Source organism: Catharus ustulatus, chromosome 2 (assembly GCF_009819885.2).
Source record: "Catharus ustulatus isolate bCatUst1 chromosome 2, bCatUst1.pri.v2, whole genome shotgun sequence".
Taxonomy (NCBI): Eukaryota; Metazoa; Chordata; class Aves; order Passeriformes; family Turdidae; genus Catharus; species Catharus ustulatus.
This window is the reverse complement of record NC_046222.1, coordinates 21,239,232-21,263,264: the sequence shown is the minus strand read 5'-3', so window position 1 is coordinate 21,263,264 and position 24,033 is coordinate 21,239,232. Positions and strand designations below refer to the sequence as shown.

Sequence of the window (24,033 nt, the reverse complement as noted above, 5' to 3'; positions counted from 1 at the left end):
CCATTGCAGTAGTTAATCAGTTCTAGACACAGCACTTCCCCATAAAGTAAAATAAAAACAATGAGATGGAAAGAAAATACTTGATGCAGTGTCTGTTTTTTTGTTTGCTCAAATGGCAATTACAATTCTGCACTGTGCAATTGGAAATGAGGCCTCCTACTGCCAGGTCCAATGCAAACATCCTGGAAGTTACAAACTTTTCCACACAATTCTCATAAAATGAGATTACCTGTAAAATTTATATTTGGGCACAGAGATTATCAACAGAGTTTAAGAAATGGTTAGGAGATACAATATTGTCCAAACCATCCAAAGATCATTCAAAGATCACTCAAAGTCACAAGATTTATTTAAAATACATAATAACTTAGGGTTCTTCTCTATTTGCCATCTTGCCTGGGGGCGCGAGGTGAGTCAGATTTTTCAGCTTGAGATCTTTGACACGGCTTATGAAAGACTACTTTTATTACAGCAGCTGAGGTTTATGTATAGTCATGTGATTGCATGAGTTAGCCTCCAGACAGAAGAGCAGATATTACACAATTTAGCACATGGAGTAGCATTCTTATCCTTTTAAGTTGCTTTTCAGCACCAGTGAAAGAAGATATTTCTAATAATTCTTCCTAAGAATATGAATGGACCCTCTTGTTGCTGTAATCTCAAGGAATGATAATGAGTCTTCTTTATAGCTATGGAGAGATCACATTTTGCAGGATGTGGGATAAAAGACTTCTTGGAGCAGCATACGTGTGAATGAATGAATGCTTCCTTAATTCTTTGTAGGGCCACGTGTGTCAAAACAGCACTTGCAAAATACCAGCCATGATTCAGGCACTCGCATGACTCTAAAAGATTAAAAGTCAATGTTGCTGAGAACCATAAGGAAGTACAGTGTGTAACCATCCTCTTTTTAATCTACTGTTGATCAGCAACATTCATGATAGTAAAAATGGGGTCTGAGTGAATTGGTTCCAAAATCTCCTTGATGGGCTTGCTGTAGCCAAAAAGCTACACATACCTAAATGGTAAAATGCAAAAGCTCTGTCAGCATTTCCTCTCCACTGAGCCTTGCAGAGGGAGGTAACACATGTGGACCTCCCAGTTGGTCTACAGCCAGTCATGCTAATGGCCACATACTCCAAAGCATCTGAGTTAAAGGTCAGGCCTTGGTGCCCTGTGTGCCTCATATAGGAAAGGAATATTCTGACTGCATCTATGCTTTGTTTCCATTCTCCAATATTCAGGTTAAACCAAATCTGAAGATACTAAATTAATTAGACTAATATACCTTATTTCTCCATATAGAAGTTGAAGTTGTATGCATACATCCCTATTTTATCATTGTCCAAAAGCCAAAGCATACATTTGTACATCAGAAGGTGGCATGTGATGAATTTACGTTGGCATGCACCTGAAATAAGAGTAGAGACAGCAATTCCAAAATAGGACTTGGGATAAACCTCTTTTGTTCAACTATGATCTTGTCTATAAACTTCAACTACTGTAGCCAGCCCAAGTTACACTGGCCTGATGGTTGTCTTAATCTGTCTGAAGATCCCCCTTGGGTTTGGAGTCTGGGTGTTGGGTTTTGGGGCGGGGTTTTTTTGAAGGGTATGTAAAAGAATCTAAATTGCTTTCATTCCTTATGAACAAAAGGAAAGCAACAGCAATTAGAAAAATTGCTAACAAGATAGAGAAGGCTACAGTTTTAAGGATGGAGAAACTTGAAATCAGGGTTATATCAGACATAACTTTCTTGAGGTCACACCAGAGTCCCTAGCAAGGCAAGGATTAGAATGCAAGATGTTCTAGCCACTTTGCACAGTTTATTCATGCCTACAAAATATGTATGAGGGAGCAAAGAGAGAGAGAAAGGGCCGGTTGTTTTATTCTTGATCCTGTGTGGCTATTTCATAACCAGTCTGTGGCTATGTAAGCAAGTGATCAGATGCAGAGGGCTCAGTTCTCCCTTTTGGACAGCAGAATTCAGGTCTAAGCCAGGGGATGTGTATACTCCAAGACATACCCTAATCTTGGCGTATGTATTGCGGTATAACATAAGCTCACATAAGCAGTCTGCAGTGGTGTAGGGACCTTATGGGCTTAGGAGCCCATGTGGCATTAATGTTCCCTGAAAGAGTAAGCACCAGGTAGCCATGATGTTTCTAATGCCAGCAGAAAGCAGCCTGTATCCCAGGTAAAGTTTTCAGAAGTGAAAAGTGAATTGTGTAGGTCTGCAAAGCGGACTGACAGTTCCAGCCCTAGCAATCATTTGGGCGTTGTGTTTATTATTTTTATAGTAATTCAAGTATTATTATTGAAGAAATTCTGGAGTATCTTACTGTTTTCTTCTCTTAATTCAGTCTTAGTCTTCTAATACATCTTCAGTTCATGCACATTCTCCTCCTGTCATAGTTTACTTTCTTTGCTGTGTCTCTTCCTATCATTGTGTTTTTCCTTCAAATCACCTCTGTCCCCTTTGCTCTTTCTACTCTCCTACCAGATCAGGTATCTCATTAGCATACATTAACTCAGGTTTTTTGGTATGTACTGCATGCATATGGCCATGGCATAATATATGGCAATATGTGAAATCACATGGTGTGATAGAGAAACTGTGTAGAACCATGTACTTGATTTTTTTGCACGTGTATTTATCATAATGCCATAAGGTTTCAAAACTACTTTAACCCAGACATGTTAAACTCACCTAGTTGTCCTTCTTCTAGCTCTGCCATTATTCAGTTTTTATTGATGCAGACAGACTGGAAAGTGCCTAGATCGGAAGTAAACATCATTAAATACTTTCACCAGCAGTCTGGCTGACACAGTGCAGCAAGTGCATAATCCCAGTTAATGAAATGACACAAAAGCACTGCTTTACCAAGCAGTGTTGGGCTCTAAGTATAACATCTTTCATGCCTAATATCTCTTTTCATTCCACCTTGTGACCTTTTTTCACCTGATCACCACATGGACTCTAATTAGAAAGGTCTTCTGAGGCAATTATTTTATCTGCATTTTTCTAGGAAAAAGCCTGTGTCATCACTCTTCTTAAATAATGCAGGATTGAGAAACCAAGAGGAAGATGATCAAGACAGTTGTATTAGTTTGACTCAATCAATTTGTTTAATCAATGCAGGTACTGTTTGTGGGTATTTTTCCTAAGTCATCAAGAGTTGAAGCTAGTTCAGTCTATTATCTGTGGTTAATTTAATTTCAGATTGTCAGTCTACTTCAGCTAAATCAGTACAACCAAGTTAAAGAGTTTGAGTGGGTAGACACAAAACTTGGCCAGCTCTCCTCTTCTGTGGAGCATGAGGATCATTGTTGACATTCTGAATGTAAATAAATACATAAAGAAGTAATCTTTTCCCATTTAGGCCTTGAAGAAAGTTACATTGATCAAAATGGAAAGAATGCCAGCAAAATCAACAATGGATTAGGGCAATTGTGCAAAGACAGATCTTCTCAGTCATTGGCTTTGGGAACAGCTAGCTGCCTCAAAATACTGTTTTTTCCTTTTCCACCCCCACCCCCTGATCCTCTTTCCAGCAAGAACTGTCTACATAGGGGTGCAGCAGCCCAAGCTTTCTGCTTGCTGATTCTCAGAAGAGCTGGTCTATAGAAGGCTTCTTATTTTGTTTCCCTTTGTAAAACCTAACTTTCAGTCCAAATGAGAGTGTTTCAGTGGCTTTTAGGAGGCTTTCACAGTGTTTTAGATCAGGCTCACAGATTCTGTACCATACAACAAAGGCATTTTCAGAATTTTTAGGCGTATTTTTCTCTTTTGTATCTTTGGGCTTTTTTGGAGAGCAGATCCTAGGATCAGGGGAGTCTCTTTCCAAGCAGCCAAAGAGTTGTACAGAAATCAGGGATGTGAGTGGTGAAAAGAAGACTGAAGAAGGAGAGAAACCTTTTGTGCACATATTATTCTTTTCTTGAGGAGAAAAACTAAAGTATGGGAGTGGGCATGCTTTAGTACAGAAGAGAAAGGAGGGAGCTTGGTGAGAAAATATGAAAGAGAACAAGACTGCTGAAAAGGCATCCACACAGAAAATAGTTGCCCAACATAAGAGGTAGATTGCAGCTCATGTATGAGTTAATACAGAAGTCACAAATTTAAACAAATTGGTGCATAGTGAGAGTAGTTTTTCATTTGTGGAGTAACCAGAATAGCTTTACTAGGCTTCTCTGTTCATTTTTTCTTCAACTGCTAAGAAATTTGTGTCATTCCAGCTGTACCTTAACCAAGAGATCTGATTTAAAACCCAAAATGGCCATAACGAAGAGAGGAGAGGGACTAATGAGTGTATGTGTGTGGTTCCTTAAGTGGGTGTTTCACTGTGTCCCATGATTGTGTCTTGTGGTTTTGTTACAGAGAGTTGAAGAATGATCCAGTAGATGACACAGATCAAGAAGAGCTTAACGCTTTTCCAGATAACTTAACTCTTTCTTAAAGGTGGCCACTTCCTGTTAGAAACCTTCAGAACTTCTGCTTCATGGGTGAATGTTAATACCCAGGACTATTAAGTTTTGCCTCCATTGGTTCCTTTAAACCTTGGCTATTCAGTAGAGCTGATCAGCCACCCACTGTGGACATTCCTTGGAGATCCAAGCTCAAACAGAAATACCTGGGTTGTGAAGTTGTGCTGGCCAAACCGTGCACCAAGACTACAAGAAAGAAACAATCTGCCTTTTTTTTTTTTTTTTTTTTTTTTTTTTTGTTCTTTTCAATTCATTGCAGTTCCTCCTTTCTTGAGGTGTGTGTGGGCACACCTGACGAGAAGCACTTGAAAAGCTGCTGGTGTTCTGGAGATGGTTTTTATGGGCTCTCACTGCTGGTATTAGCAGCCAGCTGGGTCAAGTGGCACAGACCACACCAAGCTTGTTTTCTGAAGGTGTTGTCATTTGTAGGTATCATTAGTGCAAACACTGAAAACTTGGACTGGTTTTGTAGCTATTTACATTAACAGCGTATTTCAGTGATTTCTTTCTCAGGACTTTAGGGAGTGTTATAAATGCTTGGAGGTCACCCTAGCAATGCTTTTCTACAAATGTTTGGCAGCTCTTGAAAATCTGAGTCATGTCCTTTGCTGTTTCCAAGTTTCACTGGTGAACTCTCTCTTAGTACTTGGCACCTCCCCACTCCAGCAATACCCGTACCTACCTGCACACCACAAAACATTTATCATACTATCCCAAGTGAACTCTCTGCAAATGTTACAGTTTTCTAAGCAATCAAGGACCATTTTTGAGCAAAATTCTAACTAAATACTGAGCTTGCTTCCCTTGGTGTTTTGGAGGTTTGTTGTTAATTTTTTTTTTTAATGATTACATTCGTATGAGTCAAATGAATTTTGAATCAAGATGCTGCAAATTCACCTGTAACTTTTCCAACAAAATTGCTGTTATTACTGCAAGAATTACAAGTTAGCAAATTTACAGAATCAATATTTTCTTGTAGGCGACAGAAGAAGAGACGAATTTATCAAACATACTTGATTAGTCTAAAATTGTGTTATTACTTTTGATAATTAGGTTTGGGTCTTTTGCTGTTTGCCTAATCTGCATGGCAGATTTGTTACTGACAATTGACCATACTGTGTTTTGAAACAGAACATGTAGCAAGAAAAACCATTAGATACAGCTGAGCCTTCCGGCATACTAATAAAACAGCAGAAAAATTGTAATGTATGTATGTGTAAGTTTGGGGTTTGTTTTGTCGTTTCAACATTGCTGTATCATGACCATTTCATCCCCACAGTTGATAAAGCACACTCATCAACCCAGGTAAGTGTGAGCCTCACCATCCTGCACAGGTGAAACCAGCAAAGAAACTTGTACCAATTTTGTCAAAAAAGCAGCTTCTTTGGCTGAAAGCAAGAACCAATAACAGTACGGATTGCTTTATAAACTAGGATGGAGAAGAAAATCCAGTGATGGTTTATTTCTCTTTACATTGGTAATTTCAATGTCTCTTCCTTTTCTGCAGACATAACTATCAAACACACTGATCCAATAAGTGTTTGCTTACTCCAAAGTGGGGCATCTTTCATCCTTTTTTTGTTTGTTTGTTTTTCAAGGGAAAAAATAAAAAAATAAAAAAAGAAAAAAAGAAAAAGGGAGGCGGCTGTGTCAGTCCCGGGCTTGCGGCGGGGGTGCTTTCGCTCCCTGTGTTTGCTCTCTGCTCTCCGTGCGGCAGGAGCTGCGTTTCCCGCTCTGGGGGATCGCTCCCGTGTGGAGGCACCCGCTTCTGTATTTCGCTCCTTTTGCGCATCTCGTGTCTGCGCTCTTTGCAGACGCGCCGCGGTTTGCGCTGCGCTGATCGCGTAAATCGCAGCTGCGCACAGAGGGGTTGGCTCTGCCTGGTTCCGGGCTGTTTCCCAGGGATTGCCGAGCTCTCTTTTCTGTCCCACATCTGATCAGCTTTAAAACGAAACTGATCCCCTTCTTCAGTTTTCCAGCTACGGCTTGTCCTGATCGTATTCCTAAGCTCTGAAATGCTTTCAAAGTCAGCCGACAGTTGTTCACAGAACACAGTGATCTCAGCAACTGAAGGCTGATCTGAATCATGCTGTGTCTAAATTGAACTGCAGTGTTGGCCCAAACGCTCTTTTTTCAAACACTTTGGACATAGATATAAGTTACTGTCGAAAAGCAGGTAATGTTTGTTGAAAAAACTAACTAAAATTGTGCCGTTTCAAAAAAGCCAGACCAACCCCTTTTCAACAGTTTTGGGGTTTTCTTAGGTCACCTTTTTTCTTTCCCTTTATATAGCCTTGTCTTCTTCCTCTGTCTTTGCCTACTGGTCTTGAAGACCTGAAAAATCAAGACGTGTGTCATCATTTATGTGGGAGCAGTTTACTGTCTTGGTTGAAGACATGACTGAGCATGTCAGTTTTGAAGAGGCCAAACAAATCAGCTTTTTTGTTTGTAAAAAGCAAAAATTTCCACTTAGAATGGCACATGACATCATTCATTTGCATTCACTTTGCAAAAAGTTCTTGAAAGACATTTTGATAAATCTTAATCTAAAATAATCAGGCAAGTTCTAGTAACAAGTGATAGTTAATTTGGTGTAGTTTCATAATTATCCAGTTTGCAGGCATTTTAGATGGAAGAAAACCTGTTCAGAAAGCAGGCTGCGTTACCTACCATGCTGAAACACTTGACAAGCAGTGAATAAACACTGGAGAAACAGAAGAAGAACAGCCTGTTGGAGCAGAAAACGGGGAACATGGGAAAGAGTAAAGGCAAAAAAAGCTCAGCCTGAACAAGGTAAAATCTTATGAGTCGTCTTCTTTCTGAAAATAAGTCTTTAATCCTTGGTGTGACTTCTGCAAAGACCATCCCTGTTTCTGTCAAAAAATGAAAGGCATGTAACTTCTTCAACAGTTAGCATCCTGTGCTATTTGACTCTTCTGCAAAGCTCACAGGACCCTTCTCTCCAATAAAGTGGACCTTTTGACTTGCAGCATCAATGATTCAGATTTTGCTCTCAAATTTCTCTTATTGTTATCTCTACTATGCTCTATTATAAATCACTGCTTGTGATTTCTTGCCAGCCACACTGGCACAATAGTAGAGGGGCAATTGCCATGTTTATGGTCATGACTCTTCAACATGATAAGAGTTACAAGAACATATCTACTTGTGGGGTGTGGACTTTAGTGTAGACCTTGGATGAAACTTTCTGTCACCTAAAGGTTCATTTTATAAAGCATTCTCTGGTTTATCAATTCAGCTCTAAAGACATATTTAAGCAAATCTTACCAGCAGCACTCCACCAAGGTTGTCTTTGCTGTGGGGGTACAAGGCTAATTCCTCGCAGCTCCAACCAAGCATGGTAATAGGAAATCCTTAACAGAGCTATTTATTTAGGTGGAATTATTTTGGAATAACTATCACATATGTACATTAGAGTTGATTTAAATAGAGACTTCTGACCATCCCAAATATTGTGCTACCCAAATTTGTCTAGCTCATGAGACAACTGCATAAACTGGCAAAATGAAACTGTTTGTCACAGGTAATTTAATTCTGTAATTATCTTTTCCTTCTTCCTATATGCCTGCAGGGAGCAGCCAGAGCAGATTCATAAGAAAGTTAAAAGAAACCTGAGCTTCCCAATTACTAAAAGAGAAAAGAAGAAAAGAAAAGAAACAAAACTAAACAACCCCAAAAAGAATTTTCAGAGAAAAAAAAAAGTGCTTATTAAAATAGGCAATGAGGTGGCTTCTGCTTTTAGCTGTGAATAAGAGGGGCAGTGCCTGGTTTTCACTGCTGCTGTTGCAATGACAGCTGGGTTTCACCTGTACTTGCTGGAGATAAGATACAGTAATTTCACGACCATAAGGCGCACCGGCTTATAAGGCGCACTTCTGGATGCTGGCAAATTTCCAAACTTTTGCTGATATATAAGGCGCACCAGACTGTAAGGCGCACTTTTTTTTTGCAGTGAGGATCTGCCCCCAGCTCCCCCCGTGCGGTTGCTGACTGAGGCCCGGCCTCCACCCGGCAGCCATGGGCCCCCGGGCCCGCCTGTACCTGGCAGGAGCAGCCCCACGGCCCCGCCTCCACCCGGCAGCCGTGGCCCTGCTGGCTCCCCCCACGGCTCGCGGCTCACACTTCCGGGTTGACAAATTTCTGAACTTTGTCCATATATAAGGCGCACTGGACTATAAGGCGCACTTCCAGGTTCGGGCCAAAATTTAAGTCAAAAGAGTGCGCCTTATAGTCGTAAAATTACTGTACTTCCACATGGTCATATAAAGTTCAAAAGTACAAGTAATGATGCAAACATCTGCTGTGTCAGGGAGAGAGTAATATAATTGAAAGCTGTTTAATTCTGGTTATATTTCTGTAAGAGAAGGTGTGATTTTACAGCCTTTTATCAGCTGGGTTACTATGAACACTGTCCAGTTACAAAAAGCTTTTTTTTGGTGTGCATTTGTAAGTATTCTGACTTAGCCTTTCCATTCTTCTAAGGGAAGAAGGAGAAAGGTGAAATGCATTTGGCTTCAAATGATGCAATTTTATGGGATGAATTCCACCCTATGAGGCATGGCCGTGCAACTTTGCACAGTGAATTTGTCGTTCAAAAATGTCCATAAAACATCTCCTTCACACCCACCAATTTATGTTGTGCCAAGGGTCTTTTCAAGTGCTTCATGATGAACTTGAGGGTTGTAGTAAAAGGCCAAAAGAGCCAAAGGATAATGTGCCAAGCACAGAGGGGCAGAAAGCATGGCAAGTGTATCAAGAAGTCTGCAGGTTTCTGCCGTGGCACGGAATTTGTTAAATTCACAGTCAGTTTGTATTCCTTTGTTCTCCTGCCAGCATTGTTTAGCTTCTCTCACAAGACAGACTGTCCCTGCTCGGTGTAACCCTTGTCTGCATCTTCTCCAGAACTTCTTCCTTCTTGAGTGTGAGAGCACAAATCATACACTGCGTTCTGGGGGAAACACCACAGAGAGTTTTGCACATTTGCATTACTGCTTCCCTGCCTCTACTAGGGAAATACTACCTAAGGCATGTTCTCCTTTTCTCTGAGGGGTTAAGATTTATTTCTTGTTTGCTTCAATCATCTTTTGCATGTTCCAGCTCATTTGACTTTTGACAAAACTGGCCTTAATCCTATGTGTCTCTACTCAAAAGTTATCTTGGTTGACCAGGATTGTTTAGTATTTCTGACTCCTAAGAACCTCTATGAAGTGGTTTCCACCCCACCCCCCCTCCCCTCCGCATTATTCAGGTCTAAAGTGTTTCCCATAAGATTTTTTTCCAGCCTGGAATATATACATTGGGATAGTTTTTGTATCTTTCATCTAGATCTATTCCAATCTCTCTCTACAGTCAAGTCTTCAGCTCTTCAGTCCAGGTGAATTTGCTAGCGAGTTTCCCTATTTTGACAGTTTGCCCTTTGCTTGTGTTTGTTATTCTGTCCATGGAAATGGAAACAGTTGCTGAGTACTCAGCGCAATGCAGTTTTCTATGACCAGTTATTTTTCTGTGTCATCATTACTTACTAATTTGAGGTTGTCTCCTTTTGTCTCAGTGACTACTGAGAAAGAATCTGGCAGCTATCACACACACACATAGCTAGCTAGGTCTGAGTTTATTATTAGAAGCATTTGTTTCCCAAATAGTATCTGGGAAGTTAAAATTTGCCATGGCACAATTCCCAGTAGTGTTTCCATAATAACATTTTAGCGACAGACCTTTTCTTGCACCATTATATTTTAGCTGCAGACAAGAAAGGCCAGGTTTCAATGATGTGTCCAAATAAAAAACAACAATTCCCCAAAAAACAGAGGCTGTGAGCAGGTGGCTTGGGCTGCTGGAAGTGGTGCTTCCTGTTTCCATACAATGGGGGATTTTATGATGAATTAAATGATGGTGAGTTAACTGACAGATGGCTTTTAATAAATTGCAAAATCAGTCTTCCACTTGCATGGATGAAGTGGCTAAACATTGAAACAGAAGGAGTATTGTACTAAGATTGCACATGGCTTGGATATTGGCCTATTGATCATATTCACATGAGTCAGGTCCAGCTTCCATTTGGAACAGGAGCACAGCAGTAAAAAGTCTGATCCATGAGCTATTGTTCTCCTGAGTTAGAGAGACTAAGCCAGCATTTTCTGCTATAGGATTACGCTCTTCAGCCTGGACTGCCATGGAGGGAGGATTCTTTCTCTTGTGCCACCAGCTCAGTTTTTTGGGGTATCTTTCTGATTCTTCCAACCTGTGACAAGTGACCATTTGCCCACTAGCCATGGGCATAAGCTGGCAGGAGTTGTAAGCGGGTAAGTCAGTCATGGAAAGAAATGCATTCAAGATTTTCACACGTTTTGCCTATATCCAAGACTTTGCAACTTGAAATTTTAAAAGTAAGAAACATGCAAAGCAGTCTTCTTCTCAGCAAGTATCTGTGTCCCATTGAAATTAGCATGCTGTTCAAATATGACAAGGCTTCTAGCAGTCTGTCATAACATTTCTGACTTTCAGAGGCTCACCTAACTTCTCACTCTCCTTCTCCCTGGAATCTAATAATAGTTATTTGTATTGCTTTTATGGCCCTATTTTGTGTACTGACATGCTACATCCTATTTGCAAGTAAAGATCAGTCTGAAGAGCACCTGCCAGAAAAACTGTGCACCTGTTGTTAGATCTTTGGCAGCAAACCAGAAAGAAATACAGGCCAGTTGACAGTGGCCAAAGAAGTGGGCCAAAAGTTTGAAGTGGAAAGGTTATATATCTGAGAGCTGCAGTAGCTGCCTGAGCACTTGCAATAATGACTTGGCTGCACAGGTGAAGCCAGCAGGACACAGGACAAAACCTTGGGGGTCTGAAGGTCCCTAAGAATCAGAGGCTGTGGTAAGAGCCAGCAGGAAAAACATTGTAGTCTTTTTCATAAATGCACAGAGAAAGAAACTGGGCATTAAGCTGTGCTTTAAATGGAAAAGGCATCTTACATGCCAGCCTCTCCTTGGAAAGGAGACGAGAGTGGGTCCTGGCATGGTGCTGTAGGACTGACAGAGCTATCATTAAAGGACAAGGATTTAATCTTCCAGAAGCACCTTATGTCAGTCATCTGAGCACACAGGCCAAGTGGGTAGGGACCTAGAGCCACAGGATCAAGGACTTCTTGTTCTCCCTGAGCTCAGTGCCCTCCTGCATTTGGCACTGGAGCTATGACCTAGCAGCAGACTGCAAGTAAGAGTCTCCCACTGCCCTGCTACCTCCCTCAGTTATCTTTCCCATCCACCCCTTCACCTCTCTCCTTTTCACATATTTCCCTTGTGCCAGATGCCACAGCTGATATCCTCTGGGAACAGCAGTCCACTGCATGCCTGCAAGCTACAGGGAAGAGACTGCCATGTCCCAGGAAGATGGGTAGGAGAACTGGATCTTGAGAGGTTTGTCTCCTGCCAGGGGAGGAAGCAGCAGCTCTTGTCTGCTTTGCTGCATTCAGTGCCATGAAGCTTCAGTTTGGGTTACCCATGGACATTCATAGAGGTGGAGTCACTCAGTATACTGACATCCATTGGGAGGATGAAGGGACAAGTGGAGAACTTGAGTTTCATATGACACTGTAATTAAATGGAAACAAGAGAACAATTGACGGGCTGAAACCTGAGGTTTAATGTTCTTTTGACCTGGTGAAAATCATAAGCTGCTCAGGACATATTTTCTGTAATTTGTCAAACCCTTTTCTCTTTTCCTTTCCACTGTTTTGTTTGCAATGCTCTTCAAGTGCGTGTGCTTTGACTTATTTCTTCCTCTGCATATGCCTAATGAAGCAAAAGAGTGCCTAGTGCCTATTAGATAATGTATTTCTTTATGGGTTTGTAGATGCGCACGTATAAAAACATGCATTAAAGGCTTCACTTTGGTTGGCAAATAGCATTTCCTAATGTGCTCACCGCCCCAGACTGCATTTTACTGGAGTAAAAATAAAAGGAAGCTGTCTCAGCCTACCTGGGTTACCTCCATGACATTTCCTGCAATCATGTTTTGTTTGCTGGTGTCCTGTCTCCCAGATCGAGTAGAGGAGCACTGCAAAGCCCAGGGCAGGAGAAAGCATTCTGCAATTCCCAGAAAAGGCAGGCCCTGGGGACTCAGAAAGCAGTCACAGCCTAATGTAGTTCTTTGGCTGACCACGACTTGAAAAAGTGACCTCAAACCAGGTGGGGGTTGCATGCTGTGAGCTCATGACAAACACTGTGGGTTCTGATGAGATGTGCTACACCACTAACCAGATTTTTTAAAGCTTGTGGGACAGGCATCAACAAGTTGTCTCCTGGCAAAGAACCTCTGGAAGAAATATGCAGCCACAAGTTGATGACTAAAGCTATGTAAGGACTGGTGCTAGCTACAACTGGAGCTCTAAGTGCAGTGAAGAGCACCTGGGGGCAGCCCCGAGCACCTAGGTAAGGGAACTGAGAGGACCTGTACAAAACAGAGTTGTGCTGAGACAGGTTTTGGGCATGTGTGGGACTCAGGGCAGTTCTCATGGTGTGACATAAAGATTAGGACTCTGATGGTAGGCAGTAAAGCTAGAGGATGGGCGGAGAAGGGATCCCAGAATCACAGAATATTCTGAGTTGGAAGGGACTCACAAGGATGTTGCAACAGTCTGTATTTCTATAAATGCATTCATCTCCCAAAGTAATTATGGTGACAGCTCTATTGCATTTTAGTTCAAAGACCAGAAGTGTATGATAGATATAGTGCATTGCTTACACGCAGTTTGATTAGTCATCTTTCTTACTAGATTGATGGGGAAATCGCTTTTATGATGCTGCAGCTTTCCATTCTCTTTATTCCTTCTTCTCTCCAGTTTTGATTTTCCATGTTCAACAGTTTTCTCTTCCATTTCCTGTAATTTTCCTCTTCATTTTTCTCTGATTTTGAAAGCTGGAATAGAGGCAACATTTTCTTAGTTTAGTAACAGCTCAGGAGGTACATGGTTTGTCCTGGAACTATAATATGACTTTTTATTCAGATTTATTTTAGTTCTTTCTTTACATTTAAACCTTTATGGGGTTTTATGTTTGGTTTGGGGAGAGGTTTGTGTCTCAGGAGTGTTGATTTTCAACTGAAAGAGCAAATCTGTTGACTTTTTGGTCACATGCGTCGTATTTGCTTGCAGGAGCATTTATTTGACTTCCTGCTAATCTCCATTTTAAAAGAATTTTGAAAGATTCTTATTGTTGTCAAATAATTTGTTTGCAATAGACTATATCCCAATGATTCCTTATATTTTCCTTGCACTTTGTACCCCAAAATTCACTGTGTTGCAGATTAATTACTAACTTCTTGCTTGTAGAGATTATTTGGAAAACAACTAGGAAATAAACTTTTTTTGCACTATATTAATTAATCAAATTGCCATTTGAATCCCTGAATTTAGCTCAACATATTTAGAGGACAACAAACACCAGCTTTCATTCTGTTGCTGGTGTGGAACAGCTACAATTGCCAGAAAAACCAAAGTGAATTTACATTACTGCAATTTAGATTATTACAGTACATGACCAACGTAGTGCAGTTTACTCTAGATAAAGGTGTATTCAGCTATCTTAGATGCAATTCTTTGGTCTTTTCTTACATACACTGCCTTTAATGTGAGTGAACTGTATCTCCTATGGACTTTGGGCTGCAGTTGTGAACACCCAGCTCTTCCTAGAGTTAGATGCCTCCAGCAAGACTCTGAGAAAATTGACAAACACTTAACTTGGAGTCAGCTGTAGAATCAAATGGCTTCTAAATCTTCACATGGCACCACCACAGGAATGAACATTGTATGTGTCTAGCTCACTTCAGAGGTGCACAAGTAACTTAAGCTGGCCTCAAAGCCGTGGCTCAGTCCTGCCCACAGCACATTCATGTTCTTCCTCCTGTGCCCTTGAGCCTGCCCAGAGATCCCTGCTGGACTGGTACTACTCCCCACCTTAGCCAGTATGAAATAAACTCATGCCCATGAACTCATGCACAAAAGATGCAGCTGCAGAACACACATCCTGTCTGGGACAGAGGCAGGAATAGCATCCATTTCCTCAAGATTTCCTACAATCTTCTGTGGTGAACAGGCCTAACATTTTGTTCTGCAAAAATCTGGCACATCCTGAAAGTCCATCCTGTATCCAACCAAAGACAAGGCCTTGTAAAGTAAAGCAAGGACAGAACAAAATAATACTGGACTACATAGTTTAAGAATGTCCTGAACCATATGAGCAGGGGAACTGATATGAAGGCACAGAATCAGTCTTCTAATATATACTAATTCTGACTCCTTTGCAGTGCAACCTTAATGTTTGTTTTTTTTAATTGGTTGTGTGCCTATGATATCTAGGTGTGTTGAAGGGTAAGGATGGAAGAGCTGAGAGCTGATGGGAAAAAGATATAGCACAGTTAAATAAAGTAACTTTAGAAGGGACATAATTTAGCTATATACTTGGAAGAAGCTTGGTTTTGGAAAGGACAGGATGTGAAGGGTGAAGACCTGAGGAATCTTTTGGGAGAGGGGAAGAAGTACTAAGGTATTTTCAGCTCAAGGGAAGACAAATTACAGAGGACTGAACTTTGGTTTCCAGCCCAGCACACATTAAAAGTCATCTCAGCAGGCTAAATACTAAAATAGTCCCTGAAGAATAAAAAAAAATTCCCATCTTTCAATCTGTTATTTTTATTACATGTACACATAGGCTGTGGAAAACTGCTGCTGAGAACAGAATCTACCTCAGCTCCTTCCCAGTGACAGCCATCAAAAAACAGGAGCTGCTTTTGCAGTCAAAGAAACATCTTCTTCTGATACAATGCTAAAAACATACTGTGAGGTCACTGAAGCATCATACAGAAAATTTTCAGATTGGAAGTAGTCAGAATTGTAAAGACAGAAACAAGAGAGGACAATTTAATTATTAACATCGCCTCAGATTTCTTCTAGCATGATTCAATCCCCTCGGCAAAACACAGTATTGATGCAGCATAGGATTCCAAAAATCTCATTTTTTCATCCTCTTTATCAGAGGCAGAATTATTTAATAACTTTGGTTTGAAATAGCAAGGTCCATCCCTACACGGTTGGATGCTGAAGTACGGAGAGATTTTCCAGGAGCCCAGAGACTCCCGCCTGTGTTGGGTGGGGCTTCATTTTGCTCCTGGCAGCAGCTCCTCAGGGGGTAGTTCTGCCGGCTTTCCGTGGGGTTTCATGGCAGGGGGCAAAGGTAATGGGGGAGGGAAGATCCAGCAGAGGCAGGATTCCAACCCCCCTCGACAGACACAGACACATAGACACAGACACACACACGACGACGATTAGTTTTTTAATTAGCTCGTAATTCGTGGAGGTGGTTCGCTGTCCCCCGCGTTGCGGGTCTCCCACCCCCTTCTCTGGCTGTCGGGGCGGGGGAAAGGCTCCTGCCGCCGGCCCGAGGAGGGGGAGAAGCAGGAAGAATAGTGTCTGCGGCTCTGCAGGAAAGTCGGTCAGAAAAGACACACTGTGCAGAGGGGAAGAGATAGCACCCCTTTATCTCTTTCCACGTGTCTCCCTCCCCCTAGTGGGTTTTTGCTATAAATGGAGGAGGAATTTTAGAAGACTCGAGCTAAACTGCGTTTCTATCTCAATATACAACGTGCTTTCTCCTACGTTTTCTTTTGCAGATGGGGCTCAGCTGAACAAGCCCTCCTCTTGAATCCTGTCATAAGCACCACCATGCGGGAACCGGGCTGGACCTGCCAGAGGCAGCAGCAACAGCCTGGGCGGCCCTGAGCAGAAGCGACGAGTTCCGTCCTCTTCTCTGGGGTGATTTAAAGATAACATAAGCTGCTCTGTTAACAACCGGTAAGTGAACGCCCCTGCTTTATCAAGTATAGCTCTGTAAAGCCTTCCTTGCACAGGCTGAGTGGATCTTGTGGCTGGTGTCTGAACCCATAGGACTGGGTGCGCTGGAAGTGCTTGTTCCCCAGTTTGCCGGTGTCTCTGCCGCGGGACGTGTGGAGGTTGTCGGGAGACGTTCCATGGCTGGACATGACGGATCTCGGGGTTCTTGTCCAGCCTTAATGGTTCCATAATCTCCTAGCGTCATTTCAGACGGGAAAGCTTCTAGCTTTAATGTCATGTAGAATTCGTATGCGTGCTTCCAATTTCAAAGTTTCCTTCAGATGAATGCTGATGGCAGGAGCTGCCAACAGCATTGTTAGTCAATGTAAATTACCGCGTATTCAAAGGCAGAGCTGGCTGTTTCAATACATCAGCGTGTTCCTCGGTGAAAGCATTCAGGGAATTAAACCGAATTTCCAGAGGGATGGAGCTTGCCTCTACAAGCCTCCTTTGAAGCGAACACAATTTTAATCGGTTTGGAGAGCTGGGGAGATGAGACGTCCCAGACCTTTCCCAGAGATTCCTGGGAACTTCACGGGAAAAAAAAAAAAAATCGCAACACGGCGCTGTGACCGGGAGCCGGTTCCCGGTGGGGATGAGCCCGACAGAAACCGAGGTGCCGCCGCCCCCCGCTTTCCCGGCGGCGCTTGGATGCGCCTGATGCCGCAGGCGGGCGGCTGGCGCCGAGGAACGGAGGAGAGGCCGGGCTGAGCCGCTGCCCGGGTCCGCATGCGGGGCCGGGTGTCGCCCGCGGCGGGGAGCGCCGGAGGGTCCGGCGGGGAGCCGCGCACCTCCGCACACAGGTAGTTGGCTCCGGGGGGAGGGCCTTGAGGGAGAGAAGGGGCTGCCCGAATTTCCCCGGCTGCTTGCGGTGGGCGCGGGGCGGGGGAGCCTCTCGCCTTCCCCTGGCCTCCCAGGGCAGCTCGGCTCGCAGGCCGGGGCGGCGGGCGGAGCCGCCCCGGGGCCCCCCGCGGGCGGTGAGTCGCGGCGGGCGGCCGGGCGCGCCGGCGGGAGGGGAGAGCGGGAGAGGGGCTGCGGGGCCCGGTGCTCCGGGGGTGGGCGGGGCAGGGCTGGGGCACGGTGGGCTCATGCGGGCAGGACAGCCCCGCGCGGGGGGAGCCTCCGGGGGGAGCTGACGACGGCCCGTAAGATTAGAGGGGAGATTCGTGGCTTCTGCTGAAGTGCTTGGGTCGGATAATCCCCCCGTTTTGCCATGGCTGCCGGTCAGGCAGGTTGGGATAAAGGATTGCTTCTGGCGGGGACACTGAAAGGGAACTGCTCCTTGGAAATGCCGAAGGCCTCGGGGATGGAACAATGACTCTGTGGGCAGACTCTGCCTTAAGCTATGCAAATCCATTATTTGCATTTTAGGAAAGAGACAAACCCTGTAAGTTTAATGTTTGTTTCTTGGATTTTTTTTTGTTGTTTTTTTTTTTTTTTTTTTGACTGTTTGGATTACTTAGCAGCGGGGGTGGTGTTTCTATTTTAGTTAGTAAGTGGTGAAAATCAGTTCTGTTGTCCTTTCTCAGAATTTCCAGGGAGATGAGCGGCTGGTCTTTTGAGATTTGTGCCTGTTGTGTTGTTACCCACTTGAAACTTTCTATCCAGTTTTCTATAATTTTTGTCTCTCTCTTCAACTCGCGTTTTACTGAGCTGTTCTCGCATAGTGTGACTGCAGAACTATTAGGAAAAGAATGAACTTTGTGATGGGATAAGATTACTTATTTTAACCTGGTAATTCAGCTGAACTGCGTGAAAATGTTACGGATAAAAGGTATATATAGAACATGTCTTGTGGAGATTGCCGTAGTACTAGTCTGGTTACTCCTAAACTGAAGGAGCTAAATTCAGAGAGGTGTTGAAGGAAAAAGGAATGTGCATGGAGCAGGGTTTCCTACCCATCAACGTGCAATACGCTTTTCTGACTAGATCTCAGAAGTGATATTTCTGAGCTAAAATAGTTTTCATTTCTCTTGTAAGACTTCACCAGCTGTAGCTCTGATTTTTATTTCAATTAAATCTGCTTATCTTTTTTCCCCAGTCTGGTGCAGTACCTGCTCCTTTAGCTCATCTGTTTCTGCTGAACTGAAGCAGTCCATTATGTTATACTTCAGGTTTATGGCTGTTACTGAGGCAGCAGAGTTAAAGGTGTCTAAATCTCAGGTTTCCCTGAAGGTCGTACTGGTTTTTAACAGACGACTTCTGCTTGTGGGATGTATGAATCATCCCCTGAGTGTCATGAGTTGCCTAGTGTCCTTATCCCTCCCTGTTCACAGGTAGGAGGAAAAGTTCTCTGGAAGCAGTTGCTAGTTGGGAATGTGCTCATGGGAGCAGCTGCAGAGTGTTCAGCTGAGACACTAAAACCTGGAAGCTGACAGGAAGATCATCAGTACCTGAGTCCTAAGTTACAAATAGGTGAGTTACAGTGTTTTGGCTAGAACGAGGTGTTGGACAAGACACTATGTTGATGTGTCTACTGCTAAATAATGGCTTTAGCAATTATTAACTCAGGGGAGTTGTCTGACTGAAGAGGGAAGTACAGTGGGTGATGTGGTGACAGATCTCCTTTGTAGCGGGAAGTGCTTGAGATGCTTCTCCTTCACCTCTGCCTCAAGACTGATAGCTTATAAGCAGAGGCAGCTTTAGAAGATTTTTGATGATTCCTTTCATCCTTAGATGTTCATTTTTGGATTGCTTATATGTGCCATCAGCACTTTTATCTCAGGCTTGTTCTCTTTGTTGGTTTCTAAGCATGCTGTGATTAGTGTCTCTTGGTAAGGTTTGGTTTATCTTCCCAAGACAGGTTTGGAAAAGTTAACATAAACCTGCTTTAGCTGATTTGTGGTATTTTTCTGTGCTGCTTCATGTGTTCTGGGTGTTGATTCAAATACAGTGGTCTGGAAGAGGATGCAATCAGATGGATCATTTGAAGATAAAACTTGTGAGAGTGCCATGAATCTCCATGATGTTGTCTACACCATTGACTTAAAAGGGAGGAAAGGCTCTTGGTTTTGTTTGGGTTGTTTGTTTTAGTTTTTTTGGGGGTTATTTTTGTTTGGGGTTTTGTTTTGTTTTTGTTTTGTTTTGTTTCTCCACGGTATAGCTTGAGTTGTAGCACAGGATCTTGATTTGTTCATAAGTTAACGTTAATGTTATTTTACTTACAAGCATCAGAAGGTTGATTTTGCTTTGTGTATGATGTGAGGTACTCTGCCTTGGCTCCCTGGTTAAATGCATTTTAGGAGTGGGCTCAAGCTTGAAATACCCTTTTTTACAGACAGCTTTCCCTGCAGATGTTTGCACTGTTTCAACTAAGTCAGTTGAAGTGTGCACTGTGTGATGAGGAGTTCAGTTTTTCAAGCTTATGACATGTAATTTGTCATTCATTTGAACAATTTATTCATCAGTTTCTCTAGCCTTACAGATAAGCTGTATATTAATAATACTGAGTAACTAGTTTATGGGGTAACTGAATGTACAGAATTTTTTCCCTTTTCGGATTCTGTTTTCTACTACCTATTTACTCAAAATACCAGAAGCTTTGTTGCAGAATAACCCCCCATACTTCCCCTTTATTTCAGTTTCTTCTACTTTTGCTGTGTTGCATATGGTTGCTTGCCTACCTATTCACACTCTTCAAGGGAAATGAAAATAAAGCTACTTGTACATATTATCTGCTGTGTGAAATTCCTAAAACTTAAGTATTTCTTTTATCCTCTCTCCAGAAGAGCCTAAAGCCTCTTTTCTTTATTTGATGTATATTGAGGTCTAGAGGAAAACAGGATGTGCATGCTGTTGTTTTCCTTGTAAGTCACTTTTCAACAGCTCTTACTTTGCAGTTTATTGTATTAGTCACCAGTAGTAGTATTTTTACAGAAAGGTTGAAAAGTGATGGGTAGTATTAGCTAGCGTAGACTGTGAAACAAAACCAGAGAACGTGTGGGTTGCATGCAGTGTTTACCACCTTTTGAAAAATGGGTTGAAAAAGTACAGGTACAAAATGTGGTGAAATACTTTGCAGCAGTACTTGCTGTGTTCTGTACCTATTATTCCAAAATACCCTGTCATTTTAAAGTTAATTTTGCTTAGGTAGATTGCCTCTTCAACCTTTCAAGAAGGCTTGGTCATTCTTTGGTCTTGAAGGCAAAAATGAGGCCTTGGTATCCTGTGAGGAAGACCCTTTACAGTACTATCACAGAGTGAGCAAATTGTGCATGTCTCTGGATAATACCCAGTGTTGATGTGGAGCTGCTCAGTTACCTCTGCTCCCAACCCTAACAGCAGCATTAAAACTGGAGTGTGGTGTACCAGGGCTGTTTTTTTGCATTTTAGTGTAAATGGAGAGCCAGGAAGAGCAAAGTAAAAAATGGAGTACCCTTACTTGCCCTGACTGAGAAGGCAAGGCTGGAAAACCTACACAACAGGTTGATCTTCCCTCCTGTTAGGAGGGCCATAATGGAGTAATCTAGGAACTGCTTTTAAGAGCAGGCAGGAGTGAAATGACAGTCTCTCTTAATCACTGAAGCTCTTAACATCTGTTGATTTACAGTGCAAGTTTCCATTTCCTGAGCTGCAGTATTACTTTCTTTTGGGCCACTAGGAAACTTTATTTGTGAGGTGTGTGGCTAATAGTCTTATATTTCCACAGACTCTTCAACTCACTTTTGAAAGAATAATTTTAGCCCTTGTTGTGAGTGCAGGTCAGAAACACTAAAATGCGGATCTGCTGCAAAACTCAGAAAAGTTCTTTGTTAGATTGGATCCGCAGACTGACATTTGCATTGCAGTGATATCCAGAACACTGCTTGTTTTCCCTGCTTTGTGGAGTCCTGAAGCCAGCAGTGAAATGAGAATGGTGTGAGGGGCATGAGCTTACCCAGAGCTTTTGCAGAGGTGGGCAGAGGAAATGTGATGGCCATTTAATAGTCAGTAGGGAATGTGTGTGTGTGTGTATAAGATGCAAATGGCATCACATGTGGTATGAGGGCAGAAGTCCCTTTCTCAGAGTATAAATTGAAGAAATAAATTGAAGCTGTGTTTTTGCCATAATATTTCTTTTTTTCTTCTCATGTAGTTGTAGGTTGACACAGCTCCCTCCTGGAGTGGGTTGTGCTGACATTTTTTTTGCTTACATGATGATGTACCTGGAGGAATGACCCATTTTGGAGAAGGGACATCCAAGCACAATGCAAGGGAAGAACCTGTGGGTTTTTCTCACTGCGGTGAAGAGACAGGAATATGTTTGCTGCCCAGGAGCTGTTGGTGAATGAAACCTTGTTCATCATTTGCCAGTTAAAACAAGTATTTTCTGGTTCTTTGAAGTTACAGAACCTGCTAGTCTCGTATCATCCACTGGTGTCACATCTGAGCATCCCAGAAACATCATCTCTATCTCTGTAGTGCTTTGGGTAGTCTGAAGTTGCTGTGTGGGACTGAGACCAGGAGGAGGTTAGTGGTGTAGATGGGAGATAGGCTGTAAGGTTTGTTTGAACACAACATTTGCATGAGATTAAATGGAGCCATAATATTAAATCCACTTGGTGAAGCATGTGAGCAAGTTAGGATTTGTCTAGATTGCTGAATATGCACAAGGCTTGCTGGCATGTGGTAGCTAGTCTTGATTATGCCCCTTGTGTAGACAAGTTATTGCCTTCTCATTTTATATCTGGGAAAAGACTGGGTTTGATTTTTTTTGTTGTTGTTTTCCCCTGCAGGAAACTGTTAAAACTATGGGTATCTTTGCTTGCCCAAGTGTTCTGCAGTATTTAATGAGGCAGGGTGACATGACACTTGTCTCAAAAGCTCTGTAAGCCTGTCCTTCATCTCCTCCCAGTTTTATAACCACCCATGGCAGATTTAATTTTCCATTTTCAGAAAGTTGAGATATGTGGGTATGGATGGACAAGGGGAATGAAACACAAGATGGCCATGAAGTGCTGTCCCTAAGTAATCATCTGCTGTCGCTGCTGGAGACACAACTGAGCTAGATCAACACTGATCTGATAGAGCAGAGTGCTTCTTGTGCTTTCATTGCTCACCTTGTGCTGTGGAGTACAGGCCAGGTGTGTAAACTGGGTTTTGAGTAGCCAGGTGGTTAAAATGCTGGTTAGTGTACATACCATTAGTACAATTTCTATAGAGTACTGCTTTTCTTGCAGTATATGTTAAGGAAACACTGTTACTTCATTTTCATTGAAACAATTTGAATGGAATAGTTATTTTCATTCTTCTGTGCTAATGGCGCACTATAATTTGTTTTCATCTTGGGATATTGGTTCTTAGACGGCTTAGCCTCCAGCTAAGGTAGGTTTTGTATTAAAGATTTCTAACGTAAGCAGAAAATACTGTTCAGAGCCTTGCAGAAAGAAATATAAAGTGAAATAGAATGTCTCATTCTTCAATTTTCACAGAGAACATTACTTAAATACTGGTTGGTGTCAAAGTGACTTTTTGAAGCTAGTTGACTGAAGTCTGCTAACACTACCTGTTAAGTGGTTGAAAAGGGTATCTAAGTTGAATTTCATACAGCTCTTTTGGGAAATTTGGACACTTATGTTTTATACAAGGCATTTCCAAGTTCGAGCTCTCTTTTCCTCTCAGTGGCTAGAGGCTCTTCTGATACCGCTACCGTTGTGTGACAAGATAAAATGAAACCATATTTTTGACGTCTTTTTGTTGTATGTACTTTCTGATGTTTAATGAAAAATTAATTTATAGGGTTTCTTTGTTCTACCCAACCAGGTGTTTATTTCTGTAAAACTTGAGGAGGTCTCAAACACATTAAGTTCCTAATCTCTTGGATTTGACTGAAATCAGTCAAAGGGGTTCAGAAGTTCTGTAGGGAAGGAAAGCATGGGCATGCATGCACACAAACAGGGTATGGTTGCATAAATCTCATTTCATGCTGAGAACACGTGAGAGAACAGAACAAAAGGCCTTTTACTGTATGGCATTTCATGCTCTAATGGAGTTCTCCGTTGTCTGTGGCATGGATAGCAATCTGATAGGATGCGGTGATGCTGGAGGCTGAGCTGTACTTGGTGTGGTCAGGATAGCAAGAAAAGATGTCAGTAGGCAACACAGCAGGGTGTAGTGTATATTGCTCTAGAGAACTTTCAGGTTTTATGCTGAAGGAAATACTGGACTTCGTTTTCTCACTGGTGCAGCATGGGCCAGTTTGGTTATGGGAGAGCAGCTCTGTGCCATGAAATCCATTGCTGTGATCTCACAGGAAGGTGAGCCCTGTGTTACCAGACTCTTACTCTGTTGTCATTAGAGGAGATACTCTCATGCAGTCTGAGCGCCTGCAATGCTCAGAAAAGATCAGGTAGGGGTGGATTAGTTAATCTGTTTCAGGACACTGTGGTCCTGAAGAAACTCCTCTTCATTGTGCTGTAGCATTTAAGGACTGGTGAAACAGAACTGAACAGCAAAAACAGATGCTCTGTTTCACCTACAACAAACCAGACTTGGATTGTAAAGGAGCTAAGCAAACTAGCAGAGGGAGCTGTGATGTGCAGGAGAAGGTACTGTGTGAAGCCACTGCTCTAGCAGAGGCCAGGCTGCGTGTCTTCTGCCTACCCTCGGTTTCCTGCCTGGCTACTCTTCTGGTTCCTTGCTCTCATCTGGGCTTCTAGGCA

General features: G+C 42.5%; 1 protein-coding gene across 10 annotated transcripts in view; it reads left to right on the top strand.

Annotated features, from left to right (window-relative positions):
* Positions 1–24,033, top strand: part of ST3GAL6 (ST3 beta-galactoside alpha-2,3-sialyltransferase 6) — a 90,141-nt gene that overhangs the window by 27,578 nt on the left and 38,530 nt on the right. For 2 of the 10 annotated variants that reach the window (XM_033051151.2, XM_033051154.2), the window contains one exon: positions 16,174–16,354. The gene's annotated coding sequence lies outside the window, so the exon portion shown is untranslated. Of the gene's footprint in view, positions 1–9,798; positions 12,939–15,259; positions 15,738–15,761; positions 15,996–16,173; positions 16,355–17,128; positions 17,197–17,509; positions 17,781–18,669; positions 18,809–24,033 lie in introns of those variants that run through there. The other 8 variants (XM_033051148.2, XM_033051147.2, XM_033051149.2 and 5 more) reach the window with 8 other exon arrangements.